Genomic DNA, 24380 nt, shown 5'->3' on the forward strand with positions numbered 1-24380 from the left:
CTTGCTCTCAAAAAAACAAAAACTGTGCTCATGTCCTCCGGTAGCTTCCGGTGCCTGTGCCCGGGTCTTCTTCTCTGGTACGTACTGATAGGTTAGCGCAAACAGAGAACTATCAGTTTTCTCGGTAGGCAGGAAAGGTTAGTTAGCACAAGAGCGACAAATCAGGATGCACGCTTTGTCACTTGGAGTCTGGTGTCTCCAGAGCCCGTCTACCACAGTGGCTGACCAGGGCACAGGGTTGGAAGACCATAATGCAAGCTTGGTGGCGGCGGGCAGTGGCCGGGGAAGTGACCTCCCTGAAATAAAAAACTTTCAGGTTGGGATGTCTGCTTAATAGAGAATATCATCAGCTGCTGACGGGAATTATGTTTTGGTAAGGATAATCATTATTAGCCAGTTGTTACGATAAAATATTTCCATGGATTATTAAAGGGTGGACACCTGAAGAATCTTGGGGCCAGGCTATTTAGAACGTTGTGAATGTGGTTGACTAAAGTAATGCTTAGACACGGGGAGTGTAACAATCATGGTCGCAGGGTTTGCAACTGGGCCGGGTAACTGTTTCTGTTCCTTTAAAGCCGCTAGGTGCGGGTAACACCCACAGCTAGCAACACGGAGACTGTAGAGATCATCCATAGACATCAATACATAGACATTAATACAGTATGTAGTTGGTTTTCCTTTGCAGCTATAACAGCTTCCACTCTTCTGGGAAGGCTTTCCACAAGACTTTGGAGAGTTTCTGTGGGAATTTTTGCCCATTCATCCAGTAGAGCATTTGTGAGGTCCGGAACTGATGTTGGACGAGAAGGCCTGGCTCGCAATCTCCATTTCAGTTCATCTCAAAGGTGTTGATGGAGTTGAGGTCAGGGTTCTTTGCAGCCAAGTTCTTCCACACAAAAACTCATCCAACCCTGTCTTTATGGACCTTGCTCAGTGCACTGGGGCGCAGTCATGCTGGAATAGAAAAGGGCCTTCCCCAAACTGTTCCTACAAAGATGGAAGCATGGCATTGTCCAAAATGTCTTGGTATGCTGTTGGTGTTACGGCCAGGTGTCCCAATACTTTTGACCGTATAGTGTTTCTTCCGCACAGACGTTGTTTCCCCTTGACTGACACATCTCTTTCTGCTTTCCTTGTCGCAATAACAGCCATAAATAAACACTAATAAAATTGCTGCTATAATGCATTTGTGAAGTATGTTTTTTTCCCGTCACCTCTACCCTCATCTAATCAGAGCGGTTACCTAGAGGCTACCATTTATCTCCTGCTCCCATTATAATTATTATTTGTAGTGCTAAGGATATATACTTCACGTGTGCAGGAGACCGTAACTTTGAAACAAGTTATTGATCTGGGCTCTGTGTGATTTCGCCTTGGTTTGCTGTCAATAACATTCCAGTATCAAGCTGTACTGTGGATGACCTCACAAATCTTTATTTTTCTCCCTTGTTAATCCTTCTTGTGCTGAATTGGAAGGGTTAACCATCAGACTAGTATCCTTTGAACTGAGTCGACCCTCACTGAAATGTGAACCGATGGCCACAGCTTGATAAACCAAGGATGCCGTACAAGCAATACATGTTTTTTTTTATTTTTTTTTTTCTATGTCTCATCTTGTGGTATGAGGCATTGTGGTCTGTAAACCAAGGAAAAATTGGGCAAATATCTTGGGATAAAATACACAGTGTGAGCAAGAATGATTGGTTTCTTGACTTTGTATTAAATTTAAACAAATGTATCCAGAGTTGGACATATCCAAGCAGCAAGTAGCTATGGCTTATAATATGTTGTGCTTTATAATAACCTCCATAGATGGTTCCATTCATGACTAAAATGTTTTAATTAAAAAAACAAAAAACATAAGCAATTTCAAAGGTATTTTTAATAAAATATTCTACATGTCCTATATATTCAGAACTGTTAATTTTCTTTAAAATACATACACATTAATAGCCAGATAAACATAAATCAACAGGACATTGGTCACATAATAATGGATATACAACATGAGTCACTGCAGTACTGAACGATGATGTGTTGGTGAAAATGGTTTTCAAAATCTTGTTATATACAATTTAATAGATACGGATTGAGTTGTTAATGCCGTGTGGATGTTATATGGCTTTGACATGGGTCATAGACTTCATTATTGTATCTGGGATGCTGTCACCTTAAGGGCAGACAAGTCATCTGACCCGTTCAAAGGCACAATAAGGTGCCATCCGATTTACCCTCTGGTTACAGGTAAATGACTTAACCGCTGAATGAGAAAGAGGAAAAAAAAAAGGCACCCAAGGCAAATTCACTGACCGGCTGTCACAACACTACACGCAGCAATTTAAAATGGTTGTACGTTATAGCGTTAGCAAGGATATGACATTTCCCTGGCTTTTGGACAGAGAATAAAGCCGCACAGGGTAGATAACAAAGGATTAAGTTATCGCAGGGCTATATTGTGAATGACGAGTCAATAACTTTTAAAACATATCCAAGCTTCCTGAAGTCCTGCAAGAGGAGCTTATCCTCAATTCAAGGAATTTTTATTCCATAGATCATGTGAAAGATTATATGTACATGTATGTAATGTAACTGCATATGTACATGTATGTAATGTGATATCTGTCCTACAGTGTAGGGAACTCATTTTAGAGACAGTACATTGATAACATAAAGTCTACTTTTTTCCAATTCTGTTTATAAAACATGAAATTCAGAATAAATTTTAAATCAGTATTTCGTATATAGTTTTAAAAGATTCTATCCCACCTAGCAATTGTAACATTTTTTAACCAAATGTACAATAAGAGACATCGATAGTACTAAATGCCCAAACCCTTCTCCGAAATAATTACTTAATCATGTCTCACTTTTTTTAGGGAATACTAAATACCCATGTGCTAATATGAAGCCGATCAAAGGTTACACACAAGAAATGTTGTATTTTACAGTTACAGAGAATCCTGTTTAATACCAAACAACATAAACAAAGAGGGTTATTTATTAAACAGTGGTTTGCAGGAATGTTGGTATAAGGTTAAAAACCTAATTGTAGCGCGTTAGTTATGCATTCATTATTGTGCATTATAAAGGGGCAATGCTGGTGCAAGGAGCAGAGCTGCATAATGCAGAGTTAATGCCAAGAGAAACCTTATGCTATTGACTGCTTCTACAAATGTATACACCGATCAGCCATAACATTATGACCACTGCCTGGTGAAGTGAATAACACTGATAATCTTGTTATCAAGGCACCTGTCAGTAGGTGGGATATATTAGGCAGCAAGTGAACATTTTGTCCTCAAAGTTGAGGTGTTAGAAGCAGGGAAAATGGGCAGTGTAAGGATCTGAACGACTTTGACGAGGGCCAAATTGTGATAGATGACTGGGTCAGAGCATCTCCAAAACTGCAGCTCTTGTGGGGTGTTCCCGGTCTACAGTGGTCAGTACCTATGAAAAGTGGTCCAAGGAAGGAAAATTGGTGAACCGACGACAGGGTCATAGGCGGCCAAGGCTCATTGATGGACGCAGGGTGGTGAAAGCTGGCCCGTGTGGTAAAACGCAACAGACGAGCTACTGTAGCTCAAATTGCTGAATAGGTTAATGCTGATTCTCATAGAAAGGTGTTAGAACACAGTGCATCGCAGTTTGATACGCATGTGGCCGCAGACCAGTCAGGGTGTCCATGCTGATCCCTGTCCACTGCCAAAAGTGCCTACAATGGGCATGTGAGCATAAGAACTGGACCACGGAGCAATGGAAGAAGGTGGCCTGGTCTGATGAACCATGTTTTCTTTTACATCAAGTTGATGGCTGGGTGCAGGTGTGTTGCCTACCTGGAAAATACATGGCACCGGGATGCATCCATGGAGGTTCCACCTTGCAACTTACAGGACTTAAAGGATCTGCTGTTAACATCTTGGTGCCAGATACTACAGCACACCTTCGGAGGCCTAGTGGAGTCCATGCCTCATGTGAATCCGTTCCTTTTTAAAAATCGGAGAATAGTTTCTTGTGTAACAATGCAGCAAACGTCATACTGCCCCCTTGAGGTGTGTCCTGGTAGTAACACTTGATATACATCTAAGACAAGACCAAGGACTAATTAAGGTCTGAGTGTTTACAGCAGGAATAATGTGTAGACTACATGAGCCGGTTCTTATCTGGCTTCAGATTCTGTGTTTCCCTGCTGCTTTTGCCATGGAGGAGTTAACAGAAGTCTTCAGGGTTTAACTGAAACCGGCATGGCAGGTGCAAGTACAATAAATCTACTTCCATAATTTGTATGTTTTTATTAAGTCTCCTTTATTCACAGACCCACTCTTCTGCACAAGTTGTTTGGTTGCATAATCTGATTGATACTTTTGAGTTGTAAATGTAAAGAAAATGAATTCTTTTGACACACTCACAAAACAAGGAAGAGGTGTTCGACTTGGTCTGCAGTTTTTATTTTCTCATGACACATCTTTATTTGTTTTGCGTTATTTAAGTTGAGAAAAGGAAGTGGTAAATAAATAGAGCTTCGGGGGAGGAACAAGCCTCTCTAGTTTCTGCTTCCAAGCAAAATAACTTCAAGCCGCTGAAGATGCTGTCAGAACATTGGGCATCAGCGTAGCTGTCAAAGGCAAGAAGGATGGAGAGCAGTAATAAGCATCTGTTCCTGATCTGTCCAGACGTCTGGCACACTCCTCTATCTCTTGTCAGTCTTATGTCTGCCTGAACGTCGTGACATACAAGGAGTGAGATCAAATGTGCTTGTGACACCCAAACGTATTCAGGGTCTACTAACAGAATCTCGGATAAAGCTTAACTTGAAGTAATGACATTTGTAGCCGCTGCAATGAATTATTCAGGTCCTATCACTCTGGTGGATTGGAGTGTCGGTGATTTAAAGAGGAACCGAGGCAATAGGCAAAAAAATAAAATTATTGATTCTATTGAGAAAGCAAAGCCACATCTTTAATGTTCATCTTGAATTCAGAGTCCCACATTTGTAGTAATGGAGAACATACAAGCTTGATCTGTTACATGATGCAGTTTTTTCCTTCCTTTCAGTTTAGGTCTAATCCTTGACCCTCTCAGGAAAAAGAACAAAAGACGTAGATGAAATACTGTTGTCATAACAATTACTTTAAACTACCCGGCTCTGAAATACAACCATGATTTTTGTGGTTTTGAATTGTTAGAGGAGAACCCAAAATGGTGGATTGTTTTGGCAGAGATTGTGTAAACATGGCTGCTGCGCTGTATTGTTCTGGAAGAAGCATGCGATTAGGATCTACGTGTAATATGATTTCCTTTTTAAAATGTGTGGTCTGTGGGAACTTTAGCATGGACTTGTTTTAGCTATTAGTTTGCCAGTAAGTGAAGAACGCAATGGGGCTTAAGGCCAGACCAGTAAATAACAGCAAGACTCTAAATAAATGTTTGCGATTCTGCACCAACCAACAAAAAAATTAACAAAGAATAAGTTTATCGGCTTTTTAGTAAAAGTAAGGCCTGTTGTTGAGATTAAAATAAGACCAGTCTCTTAGCTTTTGTAATGATGTTCTGCCATTTATTTATTAAAAGTAGCTGTAATTTATGTCTTCATTTTTCAATAGATGCCATTGTTTTCTCCAAAACACCTCATTGAAGTTGAGATTGTTGGCAGCCTGTGGCAGAACCAGCTTTAGCTGATCAGTTTCCTGTACAGACATTCTCTCCATTTTCCTTGCCCCAATAATAGGGAAGAGATAACTAAGCAAGTGGTAATAACCATGCGGATTCTTAGAAAACGTAGTAAAGGTATGTGGCCAGGTCATATACAAGTTAAGTGTATATAACCTCATATGTTTATTTACTCTATAGAACTATAAAATAGTGTTTGTTAAAGGTGGAAGATCTGTTGTAGGGAAATGTCGGATGTGTTTTATGAAAGGGAAATTACAGGATACCCTTTACAGTCCTTCATCTGGTGATAAGTATATGACAAAAGTTTGAGTAATGCCCGTCTGCATGCAAGGTCCTCACCACATGAACCAAGGGGTATATATGGGGGGAAATACATTCATCCCTAGTAGCACTCTGGTTTTTTCCATTAAGGTTTGAGGTTTGACAGCACCAAACCCGGTCTACTTGACCTAATAACAATGGAAGCATGTAATTAAAAGAGAACAAATATCAGGTTGCTGGTGTACACAAGAGGGGCAGCCATTATCCAACCTTTTGTGGTCCATTCGTTTTTAGACGACAAACTTATTTTCTTGCCCTTTCGGTTCGGACAGTTGAAGAAAATGTTACATTCAGAAACCAAATTTCTGGTGCTTTTTCACACTTTCACGTTCTCTCACACTCTTTCACGTTCTCACACTCTCATTCACGTTCTCTCACACTCTCATGCACGTTCTCACACTCTCATGCACGTTCTCACGCAGTCTCATTCACGTCTCTTTCTCTCCCTACCTTCTACGCCAAAGAGCCTTGTGCACCCTCCCTCAAATTGAGGTGGCCAGAATAATAAAGACAGGTTGAAAAAGGGAAGAGTTTCTGCACCTCTCTTTCTCCGCGTATCTATCTGTGTTATTTTGGCCTCACGGAGACGGCCTCTCCCCAGTTCCATCAATTGAGGGAGAGAGCGTGAGCCCTGAGGCTCCGCCCTTTTGTGGAAATTCACTGGGAGGCCATGTCTACAGAGAAGCGGATGAAGAAAAGAAGGCAGAAGAAGAAAAAGATGCAAGAGAAGAAATGGTGTTGCGCGGCAAGAAGACAGGTACATGGAAGCGGTCAGCAGAGAAGGTAGGTAGACATTCAGAGAGAACGTGAGAGAGTGAGAAAACCTGAATGAGAGTGTAGGTGAGTTTTTGTTTGTTGGCCACCCTCGTTTTCGGAAACTTGCAGAAATTGACAAAATTAGCAGATTTTGTTAAAATTTTAATTCATACAAATCCGAACGCACAAGTCTAGTAAGTAGTAGCCTAGAATGTTCACATGAGAGCAGCCCATGGAGCAATTGCCAGCTCTCCCCTGTTGTTATTTAACTGTTCCTGCAAATGTTTGAATCCCTCTGTCTTTAGTCCTACAGAGTTGTATTTAGGCATCTCATAAGTTTAAAAACATTGTTTAATGACTAAAACTAAAGTTTAATTACTTTTTTGGCTTATCTAGTGAAGTTGTGCCGAAGAACCTGCTGGCCCGTGTCACAACCCTCATAGTTACGTGAGGATTTACTTTAATTGTAAAAAAATCTTTGTCCTATCTGGGCTTTCTTACCCAACTCAACTCCCTCATCATGTCCTGCCAAACACATTGGCAAATACACGCTTGTGATGACATCAAGGTTCTATATACACGTTGAGTGAGTGTTTGGCTATAAGGCCCACACACGGCTTCATAAACTAGCTACTTGTGCCTGTAGTTTTTGAAACACCTCTAGGTGTCCTTATAAACCTGCGTTTGGTTTGTAAGATTCACAGCCAATGCTATATCTCATTAATGTTTTCTTCCGTCAGGAGGTTTGTTTTATTGAGCAAAGGGCACAAGCTAATGTATTCATTCCCATACTAAGGGGCGTTTAAGGCCTCGGTAACATGCCCTTCTCACAGCCAAAGGCCTGTTAATGGAGCTTATTTGGTGTAATAATTAGCAGATGACTGCCACTAACCACAGTGCTTACAAACACCCAAGGTGTAGAGGTTCGTGACAAGTTACACATTCTGTGACAATTAAGGTGGGGCTAAGGGGTGATCATTATGTGCTTTGTCCTACTTACCAGATAACTGGTTACATTAGTGTTGAAGTTTGACAGAGTTCTTGGATGCCTGAACTAGAATCCTAACCTTAACAACATATAGTTGCCTTTGGAGGTTATGTATAAGAAGTTACTATGGTGCAAAGCTAGAGAAGTGTTGTCATCAAAGAAACCAGCTGGAACGTTTCTGCTATTCTTGGGTCACCGCTATTATTGCTATGGTGATAACAACACTTTTCAAACTTTGTACCACGTTTACGTTTTCCACTTTATTCTTTCAGGAAGACCTATAAAGCGTAGTCAGCCATTCAGGTGAATATGGGTTTAAAATAACCATGCAAGGCAAAAAATAATTTGATTTAAATATTGGTATGGTCCATCCATATAGTTGGGGTATAATGCATTCCAATTACATAGTACAATATAACAAGGTAGTTTATGAAGTACTGCTAATAGTTTAAATTTACAGACCATAAAATGTGTTATTTCAAGCCATATTTCTGCATTTGGTGGTTACAGCTTCCAGCTGAATGTTAAATCTAATGGATTATAAAGTTAAACTTTGAGACGTTTAAGCAGAGAGCTGAATCTTTCTAGAGTCTTAATACCACAATGTTTTGGAAAATGTTTCACAGTTGATAGGTCTTGACGTTTTACCATTTCCATGTGTGTTCACTGGATGGGACTTTAACTGTTCCAGGACCACAGTAGCACAGAAGAATTAACAATGTTTCACTTGCCCTCCTGGGTCTGAAAGGTTTAACCAAACATACTCTGTTAAGTGATCTTACACATGAATAACCTCAGTCGTACTTGTTAAGTAGTTTGCGAATATGCATGATGGTGTGGGAACGGCGAGAAAGTGTTTGTTTGTGGAGGGGATGGGGGCAGAGAAGTATGATGTGAATAAGATTTTGGATAAGCTTGGCAATAGGATATAGTACTACACAGGTCAAATATATTTCTGTTATTACGTTATAGTCTGATAACTGATTTTGAACATTTACTAACGTACGCATCATTTTAGGTTTCATTTTTTTTGGTAGCCACTAAGCCAAGAAAAAAAAAAATCAGTTTGTTGGCAGTAATCCCAATAATATATCATGTGTGGAAATTTACAATGCAGTGATTCATTTTATCTAAACATATTTCAGATATATTATTCTTGTTATAATTTTACCCCAGCAAGAAAGACATGAAACTTTGTATCAAATGACCCCATTGTACGGCACTGCAGAATATGATGGCGCTGTATAAATCAATAAATATCTGATAGGTTACTGTGCTGTATCGTTCCCCCGTCCAAATGCGTGTTTGTTCTAGTCTACCCAGTACCATTTACCTTTGGGAAAAGATTGAAATGTTTCTGAATGATGTAGGTTTTTGTTTTGTTTCTTAAAACCAAAAAAAGTTGGTGTTTGCCTGTAGTATATTATTATCTATATGTTTCAAAGTGTTCAAGATTCAAGAATGTTGAGATATATGTTGAAGGAATACAAGGCACCTGTGTATCTTTAAAAATGTAATCAATAAGATCACACTTTTTATCAATTTTCAGTGAAAATCCAAGTACCCAAAATAACCATCTGCTAAACTCAGAGAATACCAACATAGTTGTAGAAGGTGGTCCAAGAAAGATTATCATCTTCGTTTTACCACCGCTTGCCTTTTTATTTATTTATTTTTTTTTGGTTTCTCCACCCAGAAGGTTGTGCTGGTCCTGTATAGTTCAATGGATGAGAAGACTTTGGAGAATTTTCACTGATTTAACTATACTCTACACAGGGCCGGCCAAGCTTTTCTTGCAGCAGAAGTTCTTGGGTTGGATCTTCATGATGTTATAACGCAGCCATGGTGCAACACAACTCTCCTGCAAATTCTCTCTTTAGGAAATAGATCTAACTATCTTTCAGGTGAATGAGATCTTGAAAAAAGGCAGCGGGTGTTGAAGCGATCATAATAATCCTTTTTGGACCACAACTAATTTACTTATTTATTTTTTTCTATTAAAATACACACAGACCAACATTTTTTATTTACTTACAGATTGTACAATATAACACTGTATGAACGTATATATTGAAGCAGTTTTGGGTCATTTCAGAATACAGCCTTGGGGTTAATATTATATTTAAAGCTTGAATTGGTACACTTACTACTTTTAACTTAACTTTTTTAAACAAGACATTAGTGATAGAGACCAATTCAGGAAAAGAAGTGTTGCAGGCTGGTGAAATTAGCTTAGACATAATGGATAATTGCCCATTAGCTGAACTCACATCCTTTTAATGTACTTAGATTAATGTAAGCTATTTGCTTTTGTCTTGGCGGTGTTGCTTTATACTGTTAATATCTAAAGTGTCAGTAACATATTGGTAAAAAGTATTAAGCTCAATCGGTTTTATTCTGCATATAATTTTAAAATTATCTTATATTTATTTCCTTTTTGGGGCAGACAAGCATTCCTTCTAAACATCCTTGTAAAATTAAAGAGGTTAGATAAAAAAATAAATAAAATATATATATATATATATATAATATTTTCAATAATACTAGTAATAGACTGTGGTCTGCTCGCAGCCCTCCATATACCGTTAGTGTGATATAATAACAGATAAATAGGTTTAGGGGCTGGGGTATTTTGAAATTAATATTTTATTGATCACATTCTGTTCAAGACAAAGAATATTCCCCAGGCTGATATGAAGTTTTATTGGCGAAAACACAGCCTGTTCTTATAATTTTCTTTTATGTATTTTTTATTGTCATTTTATACGATTTCCTAATAACGTTCTGATCTTTCTGCAAGAGCTGAAACCCCATAAAGCAAACCCATGGTTATAGGTTGTTTCATTTCAATGATATTCAATAGGGGTCTCTGGCAATGTGATCTTTTATCCTTCTGGACCGCAAGGGCTTATTCGGTATATGAATGCAGACATCATTGGTAATATATTAGATTTTTCCCACATTAATCCCTATGAAGCTCAACTCGGGTCATAGGTCTACAATTGTGTTTTATATTTCTGTGCAGTATATAGACATTTATGTGTATAAGCTTGTATAGTGTATTGTTACAATACGGTAAACAGTTTGGTTTCCTGCTTGGCAGTTTGGATTATGGGAAAGACATTTATTATGTACATGGTTTCTAAGCATTGTACAGAAGGAAATCAACCTATAGTTAATATTATCAGAGACTTTTGACTGTATGAGACAGTCTATTACACTATGCTCCTTTACCTCATACAACAGTCTAAGAGGCTGCCATACCAGAGAGCTCTAAAAGTTTGACAGGTTTTGCAACTGAATCAGAATGGCCCCGGTAGAATACATTTTCGATGTTGCCCAGTCGAGAGATGGCTTTATGTTCTTTGGTTTGTGGACAACTATCCCGAAAGATGTTTTTTTTTTTCTAGTATGCCACCATTTTATCCCATCTTCTTACGTAGGTAACATAGATAAAGATAATTGTCCCCAGCTTGTTGACTCTGCCCACACAAATGAATCCAGGGGTCATTGATCAGGCCATTAATGTTGGCTGTATCATAGACCTTTATCTGTTGGTTCCTAGTAATGTTTTGGGTTTTTATAAAGGGTTCCTCATCATCTCAAGAGGTGTTGAAGTTATTTTATTAATTTTTATAATTAATCATCGTTCTTACTGATTACAAGTTAAACTCATGTGTAAGACGGTTGTGTACAGCGAGACAGTAAGTCAAAAATATGTTAAATAGTCTTCTGCATTGTTTCAAGACAAAAATGGAAAAAAAGAAAAACAGACTCGGTGCAAGAAATCCCTGTTAATCTTGCTTTCTGATATAACAATTCACTTGTATTTTCTCTCTGCTAATAATAGATTTTTGGATGAAGGATTTTCATCTTTGCATTACAGATAACACTATATTTATATTGTTTCACGAATTAAAGTGCGGCACCAACTCTGTGATTTATCTCAAGCATATTGGAAATTTCCTGATCGGGGGCAAATCTGTTTAGCTGGGTGATTGACAGCCAAGTTACCAAGGCAACACGTTTCATCTAGCACCCAGCATTTAAACAAACTCACAAACATTTGGCCCCCGGCCACTCATTTTAAGACGGCTTCTCCTATTTTGTCCCCGTGTCAAAAGTCACTTTGCAGGAATAAATAACGCCCTGCAGCCATTCTCAGAAAGCCTTGTATGCGCAGCAAGATAGATTGGTTCTCGGCAGCGAATAAAGTAGAGATAAATTGGAGCACGGCTTCACCTCTTTACCCTCACTTGGCCCTTGGACTGATTTCAGTCATTGAAACAAAAGCTGAAGGCAGAGTATGTTCTGCATTTTCAAGGCAATCATTTTGTTCTTTGAGATCATTTGTCTCTGAATGGTTATGGTGGAAGTTAATAATAATAATGAAATAATATCCAGGGACACACTGAAACCCCCTTTCTAATCACAGGGGTGTGAATGTATCTGCTGAACAGCAAAAATAAAAAATAATAATAAAAGCACTTTTTGAGTAAGCTGCAGAAAAACCTTGTGCACAATAATGTAAGATGTCTTTATTAGATGTTCAAAAAACAATGTCCCTTCCCACTTGCAATTTCTATTCAAATTGGACCCAAAATAGATATTGTTGTATGGGTACCAGAGATGATTTGTGTTTGCGATAAAGTCAGTTCTGGATCTTAACATTGAAACATTGGCACACTAAAATGTATCTAAGGCTACCTTTAGACTCTAGAATGTGTAGAGTATTCTTCTGCATTTAGTCTTAATAATCATATATACAAATAAATTTGTAATCCCGTAAAGTAGAAGCTGTGTTTTATCCAAAGAAAAAATATAATCTCTGTGATCAATGATAAAGACATCCAGCAGGTATGGGCCACTTCATCAGAAATGTATGCGTGCATGGGCCGCACTCATATTTCACTGAGAGAAAATATGACCTTTGAGCTTTATAATGCATATTAATACAGGGTTAATTTGGCGATAATGAAAAAAGCAGTGGAAATTTAGTTTTGACTAACTTTTATATGTCATTCTATCAATACTAAACTACTCTAACAGTAAAACAAAGTCAGTCCACAAACCATTTAAAACAAATTTAGCCAAATAAAACTGCACAAGGCTGGAACACACTGTGGGTACAAGCCGTATTTAAGATGGCTGATGCACACTGGAGGCAGGGCCGAACTAAGAGCATCACGGGCCTGGTGCTGAGGATTTTGGTGGCCATTTTATGTAAATAAGTCATCGGCATCGATGTGTACTGGATAAAGATGACATCGGTGCTCTGCAGTTAATACAAGATAGAATCTTATGTCAGGGCTCGACAAATTTGTTGTGAATCTAGGCGCCAGCTAAAAAAGTTAGGAGCCAGGATTTTTTTTTTTAAACAGTTGGTTAGGAGCGATCTGATCATCATCAGCCCACTTACTAAACTCACAGCGTTTGACCTGGAAGCACCCTGGACTTTCAAGTCAGTGCTGTTTTTTTTTTTATTATTATTTTTTTTGATAAATATATATATATATATATATATATATATATATATATATATATGTGTGTGTATATATGTATGTAACACTTTCAATACTGATGTTCCATTGGAGCACAGCATTGACTGATATTTAGTCCCCACAAGCTTGTGGGAACAAATGTTAACCCCTGCAATGCCACGAATGTGTTATACACAATTGTGGAATTGAAGGGGTTAACGCTGCACTATCGCTCTCATGGAGCGATCAGGCAGCAGAGGGGTGTTGACATGAGTGTGAAGACCAAAGAACCCTCTCCCCCTGTCCCTGAAGCTGCCTCTGGCAGCTGGGACGTGACTGCTGGTCTATAGACCAGCCACTGCAGGGGGGAGTCTCTCTGATGACTGCTGTAGGCTTCCATGCCTACAGGAGTCATCAAAGGGCTTGTGGGGGGGGGGGCTCGTTTTTGCTGTTGCTGGCCTGCCTGGGCTTCCAGGCAGACCACCAGCAGCAGAGCCCCGTACAAAACGGGAATTAACCCCTAAATGCCGCGATCGCGGCATTGAAGGGGTTAACGCTGCCCTGTCGCTCTCATGGAGCGATCAGGCAGCAGGGGGATGTTGTGTCAGGTCCCCACACTTGTGTGGGGACCGAATCAACACTCAACCCCCTTTCCTGAAGCTGCCTGTGGCAGCTGAAAACGCTATTGCAGGTTTTCCTGCAATTGCGGTTTCAGCCTACCGGATCACTCCGTGGGAGTGATCTCAGGCTTGGGGGCGGGCTCTGAGTGGCTGTTTTGTCTGCCCAGACTTCTGGGCAGACAGCAGCTGCAGCGCCCCCGCGTGGTGACGCGAGGGCATTTTTTTGTGGACGTAAGAGGCTGACAAACTCCTAGGCGCCAGGACGAAATTCTGAGTCGCCATGGCGACCTGGCGCCTGGGATTTGTCGAGCCCTGTCTTATGTGATGGGACTGGGAGTAATCAGTACACTAAAAAAGTCATCATACACGGGATGCCTGAAGCCACAATTTAATACCGCTAATCCTATTTTAAAAAAAATAACACAAAACCAAAGTTTTGTCCTCTGAAGTGGCTTCAAATTCAAGAGGACATTTTTCTCTCTGGATAAGTGAAAATTAAATAGTTCTATTTATTCCTGCAGTAAGTAAAGTGCCAGGAAACAGACAACCAAATACACACCAGGACATGATCTGCCACACCAACCCCTAAAACACACACACACACCAGGACAGGATCTGCCACAACGACCCCTAAAACACACACACCAGGACAGGATCTGCCACAACGACCCCCAAACACACACACACACACACACCAGGACAGGATCTGCCACAACGACCCCCAAACACACACATCAGGACAGGCTCTGCCACAACGACCCCCAAACACACACACACACCAGGACAGGATCTGCCACAACGACCCCCAAACACACACACCAGGACAGGCTCTGCCACACAGACACCCAAGCACATCAGGACAAGCTCTGCCACACCAAACACACACACGAGGAAAGGCTCTGCCACACCGACACCCAAACACACACACCAGGACAGGCTCTGCCACACCGACACCCAAACACACACATCAGGACAAGCTCTGCCACACAGACACCCAAACACATCAGGACAGGCTCTGTCACACAGACACCCAAACACATCAGGACAGGCTCTGCCACACAGACACCCAAACACATCAGGACAGGCTCTGCCACACAGACACCCAAACACATCAGGACAGGCTCTGCCACACAGACACCCAAACACATCAGGACAGGCTCTGCCACACCAAACACACACACCAGGAAAGGCTCTGCCACACCGACACCCAAACACACACACCAGGACAGGCTCTGCCTCACCGACACCCAAACACACACATCAGGACAGGCTCTGCCACACAGACACCCAAACACATCAGGACAGGCTCTGCCACACAGACACCCAAACACATCAGAACAGGCTCTGCTGCACAGACACCCAAACACATCAGGACAGGCTCTGCCACACAGACATCCAAACACATCAGGACAGGCTCTGCCACACAGACACCCAAACACATCAGGACAGGCTCTGCCACACCAAACACACACACCAGGAAAGGCTCTGCCACACCGACACCCAAACACACACACCAGGACAGGCTCTGCCTCACCGACACCCAAACACACACATCAGGACAGGCTCTGCCACACAGACACCCAAACACATCAGGACAGGCTCTGCCACACAGACACCCAAACACATCAGAACAGGCTCTGCTGCACAGACACCCAAACACATCAGGACAGGCTCTGCCACACAGACACCCAAACACATCAGGACAGGCTCTGCCACACTGACACCCAAACACACACACACCAGGACAGGCTCTGCCACACAGACACCCAAACACACACCAGGACAGGCTCTTCCACACCGACACACAAACACACACCAGGACAGGCTCTGCCACACTGACACCCAAACATAAACATACACACACACACCAGGACAGGCTCTTCCACACCAACACCCACACACACACCAGGACAGGCTCTGCCCCCCAAACACATCAGGACAGGCCCAGACACACAATATACATATATAAAATACACACTGTACACACACACACACTGAATCTGGTACTACAATACAATAGGCATTATACATTTACACACACCGACTCTATCACTATACACTGACTTTGACACTACAATATACACACACATACAGTATGCTGTGCTCGTCTGTAAAGGAAAGTGTAAGAATTTGAAATGTTTCGAGACTGAGAACAGACATGAAATGTATAATTTCAGATACATTTTAAAATGTATCCCTTTGACTTTTTTTAAAAATATCTGGTCATATGGCATCTTTTAAGTTTCACAGAGAGAACTACAACAATTTAGACATAGATATACAACGTGGGAATTCTATTGCTTAATGCAGGAAACTCAGTAGAAACAATCCATTGTTTTCCATTATCGATATTGCACATTTAGAAGTTTGTCCCAGAATGGCTTTTTTACCGATATGACCTATATCTTTGAAAATCTGGTCCTGCCTGTTTCTGGTATATATCTGTCTAGTATATTAGGTACAAGGAAGAAAGACATTCTCTCTGCATCATGCATTTAGCCTCAGGGGAATTGCCAGCCCTGTTTGTATAATGGAAGTATTAATTAAAACAGTATTTTGGCTACATTTTCTGTTATTAGAATAACCAGTAAGCCTGGCTTGCTTGGCTGGGGTTGTCAGAAAGGAAGGGAAGCCAACTTTAATCCTCTTCCTCTTCCATCTTTGGAGCCATTTGAGGCTCATGAGAACCCCCTGTATCTGGGGGACACTTCCATCTCATCTCAAAACGCAACAAATAGATGTGGGTTAGGGCAAGCAGGGGACATGTAGACAGCCTTGGACATGTTTAGCCATTTAGCCATGCATTGACCTAGGTATTCCGCTAAATCCTGGAGAAATACAAAAATTAAAAGGATAGGATTGCCAACATGAGGTTTACAACCTACTGGTACATTGTTTTCAGAACACCGAACTTACCACCCCTGTAAATATTTAGGACTGTAATCCACAATGTGGTTTCTTCTTGGTTGGCCAACCTAAGGTACTAGGTGAGGAAATAAGCTACTAAGGAAGACTGTTTCCCAAGTGCTTTATTTGTACATCACATCCCTATGTGTTTAGGTTTTGTAATTGAAATCCAAACTGGATTTTACACTAAAGGTTGTACGCTAATGTCTCACTGTAGGGTTTTTTCTATGGTTGTTTTCAACACAGATGACCCCAGCAAAATACACCGACACTGTGTGCCTTCTGGCTCCATGCTTTGCTGTCTACTCACAGGGAAGGCAACCTCACCTTACATATTACCTGTTACATTCATTATGCTAATATTGCTAAAACAGAAACGTGTTGGGAAGGAATTCAAATTAATACAGTACGTTTTTCTGTAATGTATGTATGTAATTATTTATCTTATGGAGTAGCTCTTAAAGTAATCTTCAAGTCCTGCTAACAGTCTGGGTCACCCTGCTGTGTTTCTGTGGTTTTGCTACAAACTGTTGCCCGAAGAAGCTGGTGCCTAATTTTCACACTTTGCCTGTGACTTTTATAGGATGCTTTTCTGGTTTATGTTCTGCTAGAAGTGTTGGCTGACTGATTTATACTAGTAAAGTATACTAACTTACTAGTGTCTACCTAAAATGATTTGATTTATTTTCTCTGCGTTTTTTTGCACACTACCCTGGACTATACAGCTGGTTATTTACCTTAGTGTGTTTCACAAGAATTATATAAATTAGTCCAAAATGAAAGAGCACCTTTAATAATATACTAGCAATTAATATATGGCATTTTGGAAGGATGATGGATTTGTTATACAGATCACAAGTCCTGATGATCTTGCAGGGCATTGTGTGTGGGTGCCATAGCTATGCACTTACAAGGCAGGGAGAAAGAAGATTCTTATGTTAAATAATGTTCCTGCTGGTTGGCCCATTGTTGTTCATAAGTCTGACCTTGTGCCAGTGAGACAGTTATTCTGATTGAAAAATAAAACGTACAGGGTAGATCAGTGTCGATAAATAAATGTAATTATCCTAAAAGTTGCAACTTCAGACCAGGTGGTTGGTATAATAGTAGTGTTAGTGTGCCCAACAGTAGAATGCCGTAAACAGCCCTGGACTGATCATTGGCAAACCTGAGAAGTCGCTAGGTTAAGCATTGCTTACTTGCGTCTCCGAGCTAGCTCCGTACTTGTCAATTGTACCAGGCATTACAAACCATGCCTCTCGTTGGTTAGCTCAGTCTCCTAACAAAGCCTCTTCCTCAGAAGAGGGAGAGCTCCAGGAAGCCTGCTGTTGGCACGATCATCAGGGAGCACTGGGCGAATGTCTGGTGGCCCGGTACTCAATGGTGCCTCCTATGTACCTTTTACTTCTACTCATGGAATGCTGCTGGATAAGGGTAGACACATGATGCAGAAGTGTGAGTGTAGTTTACAATCTTGAGTATCCAGCCTTAAAGTGCCAGGGCTCCATTTTATAGTTAATCAAGAATACATTTGTTGCTGAATTGTGGATTACAGCCCAATTAGAAGTCTTTATGTATGCATAATACTGAGCAGATCTAAAGCTGGATGATTACACCTGTCCCGGAGTTGATTTTCTTATTATTCTCTTGTTGGAAGTGATATGTTTAAAGAGTTGTGGGCATATGCTTTGAAAGTTAAAAACAAACAAACAAATAATAATAAAATATATATATATAATATTGTAGAGCGAACAAATCATTATACAGACTCTATAGCTTGAAAGTAAAACAGTATATTCAATTATTTTGCATGGCAGTCTTTTGAACCTTTCTGAGATATGCTAATGTACTTAGCAGCAATACATTTTATCTTGACTTTATTCTTTACATTGAATACATTATTCAAATTACCAGATCCGCCATAGCTTGTATGTGTACCTTTTCTGGAACAATAACATGAAAGGCTCATTGATTTCAGACTGGCCCGAGTTACTAGGGGGTTGACGTGGATGACAATTGATATGGCATCCATGACAGTTCCCTGCCTCCTGCTATGAGATGTGTTTTGTTCTTTGTTATTTCCAGTAGCATAACAGTGTTTACCATTGCTGTGCAAATATTATATTAGTGGCATAATTGTGAACATAATACTCTGGGCATTATTCCATTAAGAACCCCATGTTACTCGCTGTCTTGTATGTCATCATGTTCTAGCAGCAGCGTTAAGAACTGCTTTACAAAGTGTCTGTAATTAGTTGATTTTGTTTGGTTAGCTTGCCATTTCAGCAGACCCACAATTAAAAATTGTCGTTTGACTGGATTTATTTTAATGTATGAAGTACATGAGAGATGAGGAGTCTTAAAAAGCCATAATTATCAGATTTCTAGAACTGGGAATTCTGTGGTTATCCCACAAGTGCAGAAATTATTTCTCGCAGTCATGTCACTTATTATTCTGCCAGGGCTTTCTGGCTTTGTGTGTTATTTCTGATTTTGGTTGGGGTAATCAAGGTAAATAAGATTAAAAAAAATGTCAAGATAGTGAACCACAAACAATACCAAATGTATTATTAAAATTAAGTATGATTTTTAAAGAATCGGCAAAATGTCTGCCCCCTTAAAGAACAGTGTTAACCTTTGGGTACTTGATTGAGAAGATATATGGGCCAATTTACTTATAGAACAAGTTGCACAGTCACATAAGCCTTTGACAGCTCTGAGGTCCTTTCTTCAGATATAATCAAGGATGGTATAAACATTTTTGTTGGATATTTCAAAGAAAAAAAGTTGTAATTGTGTGACATATTTAATCAAATGTGACATTGAGTCTCGAGGAACTATTTTAACAATCCTATTATTGATTGTTGCTTTTACTCTGGTATATTATGTGTCTTAATGAACTGACACCACCTTGATTGAAAAGTTTCATTATTGTATTCGATGGTCTCTGGCTGGCTTGCAGTGAAATATTGTTAGTGTTAATATATACTGGATACAATTTCCTTCCATATCCTATATTTATAAAAGTATAAACCAACCAATATGTGATCTGTAAGTTAGGTTTTGTTGTGTAATGTTTTTTGCTTCTAAATACACTATATGGACAGGGATTGGGACACCTGACCATACATCAACAGGGACTTTTATGACATTGAATTCTTAATACATGGGCATTAATATGTAGTTGGTTGTCCTTTGCAGCTATAACAGCTTTTAGTCGTCCGGGAAGACTTTCCACAAGATTTTGGAGTGTTTCTACCCATTCATCCAGTAGCGCATTTGTGAGGTCAGGCACGAGAAGGCCTGGCTCAAAATCTCGGTTCCAGTTTATCCCAAAGGTGTTTGATGGGGTTAAGGTCAGGGCTTTGTGCGGCCGGTCAAGTTCTTCCTCACCAAACTCATCCAACCATGTCTTTATGGACCTTGCTATGTTCACTGGGGCGCAGTCATGCTGGAACAGGAAAGGACCTTCCCCCAACTGTTCCCACAAAGTTGAAAGCATAACATTGTCCAAAATGTCTATGCTGAAGGAGACATTTGTTTCTGTAAGTGAAATTGTTATATCATATACTACTTCTTATGCCCTGCGGAATATGATGGCAGTATATAAAACAATATATATATTCATGAATTCTTCTACAATTATATACATTTCTGCTGAAACTGTATTTAGAAACAATCCACAAAAAATTGTTTCCCTCTGTTCGTTAACTTAGATTATTTTGTTTTCCAGAAGAGGGCGACCTTACCCTATCATATGAGAACTCATCCACTTGCATAGAACAACTGAAAAGGCGAGCTACATTAAAATGTGACATTAACTGTAGGGAATTATCTCTGTTTCTTTAAGTTAGATTGTATAACACAGAAAATCAATTGTGGGTTAACAAATTCAATATCAATAGAACATAAAGCAGCTCAGTGCTTTTACAGAGCAATGCAGCATGTAAAGTACTTTGAGTCTTGGGGAGGAACAATTCATTTGACCTGTAGGTTGGTAGTGTGAATCCCCCAAAAGACCTTTCATCCTTTTGTGAAGGATATAATCTAGGGTAATTATGATTGATATATAATAGAATTAATGGTACATTCATTGCAATTAGAGTTTTTAGATACATACATTAACTACAAAAATAAGAACTGAGCAATGGTGTAATAATAAAATACTTATGGATTTTTTTCTTAATAAAAAAAAAAGGAATCCAGAATCCAGAAAGTCACCATATATGAATTGCTGTCTCTAGTTATTCTTGTCGACTCTGATCAATAGCAGACAAGTCCCACAGAAGGATAGTTTGTGAATAGGAAGACTAGGAAACCCCTGTTATAGGACGTGGTACAAGTTTTTTCTGCAGTTGGCCACTTCATCTGAAATGTATGTGTGAGTGGGCCGCACTCATTTTTTTACTGAGAGAAAATATGGCCTTTTAGCTTTATAATGCGTATTAATACAGGGTTAATTTGGCGATAATGAAAAAAGCAGTGGAAACGTTTTTTTGATGAACTTTTATGTCATTCTATCACTACTAAATTACTTAAACAGTAAAACAGTCAGCCCACAAACCATTTAAAACAAGTTTACCCAAATAAAACTGCACAAGGCTGGAGCACACTGTGGATACAAGCTGGATTTAAGCTGGCGCACACTGGAGGCAGGGCCACACCAACACCCAAATGCGCACACACACACACACCAACACCCAAACACACACACACACCAGGACAGGCTCTGCCCCACCAACACCCAAACACATACACCAGTACAGGCTCTGCCCCACCAACACCCAAACCCATACACACCAGGACAGGCTCTGCCACACCGACACCCAAACACATACACACACCAGGACAGGCTCTGCCCCACCGACACCCAAACACATACACACACCAGGACAGGCTCTGCCACACCGACACCCAAACACATACACACACCAGGACAGGCTCTGCCACACCGACTGCCACCCACCCACACACCAGGGCAGGCTCTGTCCCACCGACACCCACCCACCCACACACCAGGACAGGCTCTGCCACACCAACCCCCAAACACACACGCCAGGACAGGCTCTGCCACACCGACACCCACACACACACCAGGACAGGCTCTGCCCCACCGACACCCACACACACACGAGGACAGGCTCTGCCCCACCGACACCCACACACACACCAGGACAGGCTCTGCCCCACCGACACCCACACACACACCAGGACAGGCTCTGTCACCCCAACACCCAAACACACATACACACACCAGGGCAGGCTATGCCACACCGACACCCAAACACACACACCAGGACGGGCTCTGCTACACCGACACCCAAACACACGCACCAGGACAGGCTCTGCCCCACCAATACCCAAACACACACACACACACATCAGGACAGACTCTGCCACACTGACACCCAAACACACACACACCAGGGCAGGCTTTGCCACACCAACCCCCAAACACACACACCAGGACAGGCTCTGCCACACCGACACCCAAACACGCGCACCAGGACAGGCTCTGCCCCACCAATACCCAAACACACACACACACATCAGGACAGACTCTGCCACGCTGACACCCAAACACACACCAGGACAGGCTCTGCCCCACCAATACCCACACACACACCAGGACAGGCTCTGCCACACCAACACCCATACACACACACACCAGGACAGGCTCTGCCACACCAACCCCAAACACACACACCAGGTCAGGCTCTTCCAAACCGACACCCAAACACACACACCAGGACAGGCTCTTCCACACCGACTCCCAAACACACACACACCAGGACAGGCTCTGCCCCACCGACACCCAAACACACACACACCAGGACAGGTTCTGCCCCATGAACACAAAAATACACACACCAGGACAGGCTCTGCCCCACCAACACCCAAGCACACACACCGGGACAGGCTCTGCCACACAGACACACACACCAGGACAGGCTCTGCCACACCGACACCCAAACACACACACACCAGGAGAGGCTCTGCCACGCCGACACCCAAACACACACACACCAGCACAGGCTCTGCCACACCGACACCCAAACACACACACACCAGGACAGGCTCTGCCACGCCGACACCCAAACACACACACACCAGGACAGGCTCTGCCACGCCGACACCCAAACACACGCAGCAGGACAGGCTCTGCCACACTGATACCTAAACACACGCACCAGGACGGGCTCTGCCACACCGCCACCCAAACCCACACACACATCAGGACAGGCTCTGCCGCGCCAACACCCAAACCCACACACACCAACACAGGCTCTACCCCACAGACAACCAAACACACACACATCAGGACAGGCTCTGCCACACTGGCACCCAAACACACACACATCAGGACAGGCTCTGCCACACTCACACCCAAACACACACACACACACACCAGGACAGGCTCTGCCCCACCAACACCCAAACACACACGCACATCAGGACAGGCTCTGCCACACTGACACACGAAACACGCACACCAGGACAGGCTTTCCCACACCAACCCCCAAACACACACACACCAGGACAGGCTTTGCCACACCAACCCCCAAACACACACACCAGGACAGGCTTTGCCAAACCAACCCCTAAAGACACACACCAGGACAGGCTTTGCCACACCAACCCCCAAACACACACACCAGGACAGGCTTTGCCACACCAACCCCCAAACACACACACCAGGACAGGCTCTGCCACACTGACACCCAAACACACACACCAGGACAGGCTCTGCCACGCCGACACCCAAACACACACACCCCAGGACAGGCTCTGCCACACCAACCCCAAACACACACACCCCAGGACAGGCTCTTCCACACCGACACCCAAACACACACACCAGGACAGGCTGTGCCACACTGTCACCCAAACACCCACACATCAGGACAGCCTTTGCCACACGAAACACACACACCAGAGCAGGGTCTGCCACACCAACATCCAAACACAGTCACCAGGACAGGCTCTGCCACACCGACACCCAGACACACACAACAGCACAGGCTCTGCCGCACTGAAGCATATAAAAAATATTTTCTACACTGCTTTGTCATTAACTGCCCCTTTTGTATTTTTGCTCCCTTTAGTATTGATGCCCAGCCCCCTTTAGTATTGATTAATGTGTCTCCCCCACACCCTTGTATATTGATTTTTGTGATGCCCAACCAACCTCTTGTCTATTGATGCCCCCACTGCCATGTGTATTACCCCCAGCCACCCCCTATTGATTTTGTAATGCCACAACACAGCCACCCCCCTTTTGTATTAATTTTTGTCCCCCCCTTGAATATGGGTCCACTTTCCTATAACCCCTAATATTTTTTTGTTAATACTTAAATTTTTTCCCTGCTGTCCTCCGACGTGACGATCCTCTCCCTGTCAGGAGGAACTCTTCTGTTAGCCGGCTCCCTTGAATGTCACGTCTTGAAAGGGGCGAGACGAAGAGCTGAGACACTGCTGCCACTGGGCGGCACGGTGTGTGTACACGCCGGTCGCTTTAATGGGTTTGATATTTGTATACAGCATGGGGACCAAACAATGGATTCAAATACAATATGGCAAGACCTTTTTTTTTTTTTTTATTTAGTCTACATTCAAGATGATGCTTTGCTACTA

General features: G+C 41.8%; 1 long non-coding RNA gene across 1 annotated transcript in view; it reads left to right on the forward strand.

Moving 5' to 3' along the window:
- Positions 1-24380, forward strand: part of LOC128467440 (uncharacterized) — a 38665-nt gene that overhangs the window by 759 nt on the left and 13526 nt on the right. The gene's annotated exons all lie outside the window — the stretch shown is intronic.

The sequence above is a fragment of the Spea bombifrons genome, chromosome 10 (assembly GCF_027358695.1).
Source record: "Spea bombifrons isolate aSpeBom1 chromosome 10, aSpeBom1.2.pri, whole genome shotgun sequence".
Taxonomy (NCBI): Eukaryota; Metazoa; Chordata; class Amphibia; order Anura; family Pelobatidae; genus Spea; species Spea bombifrons.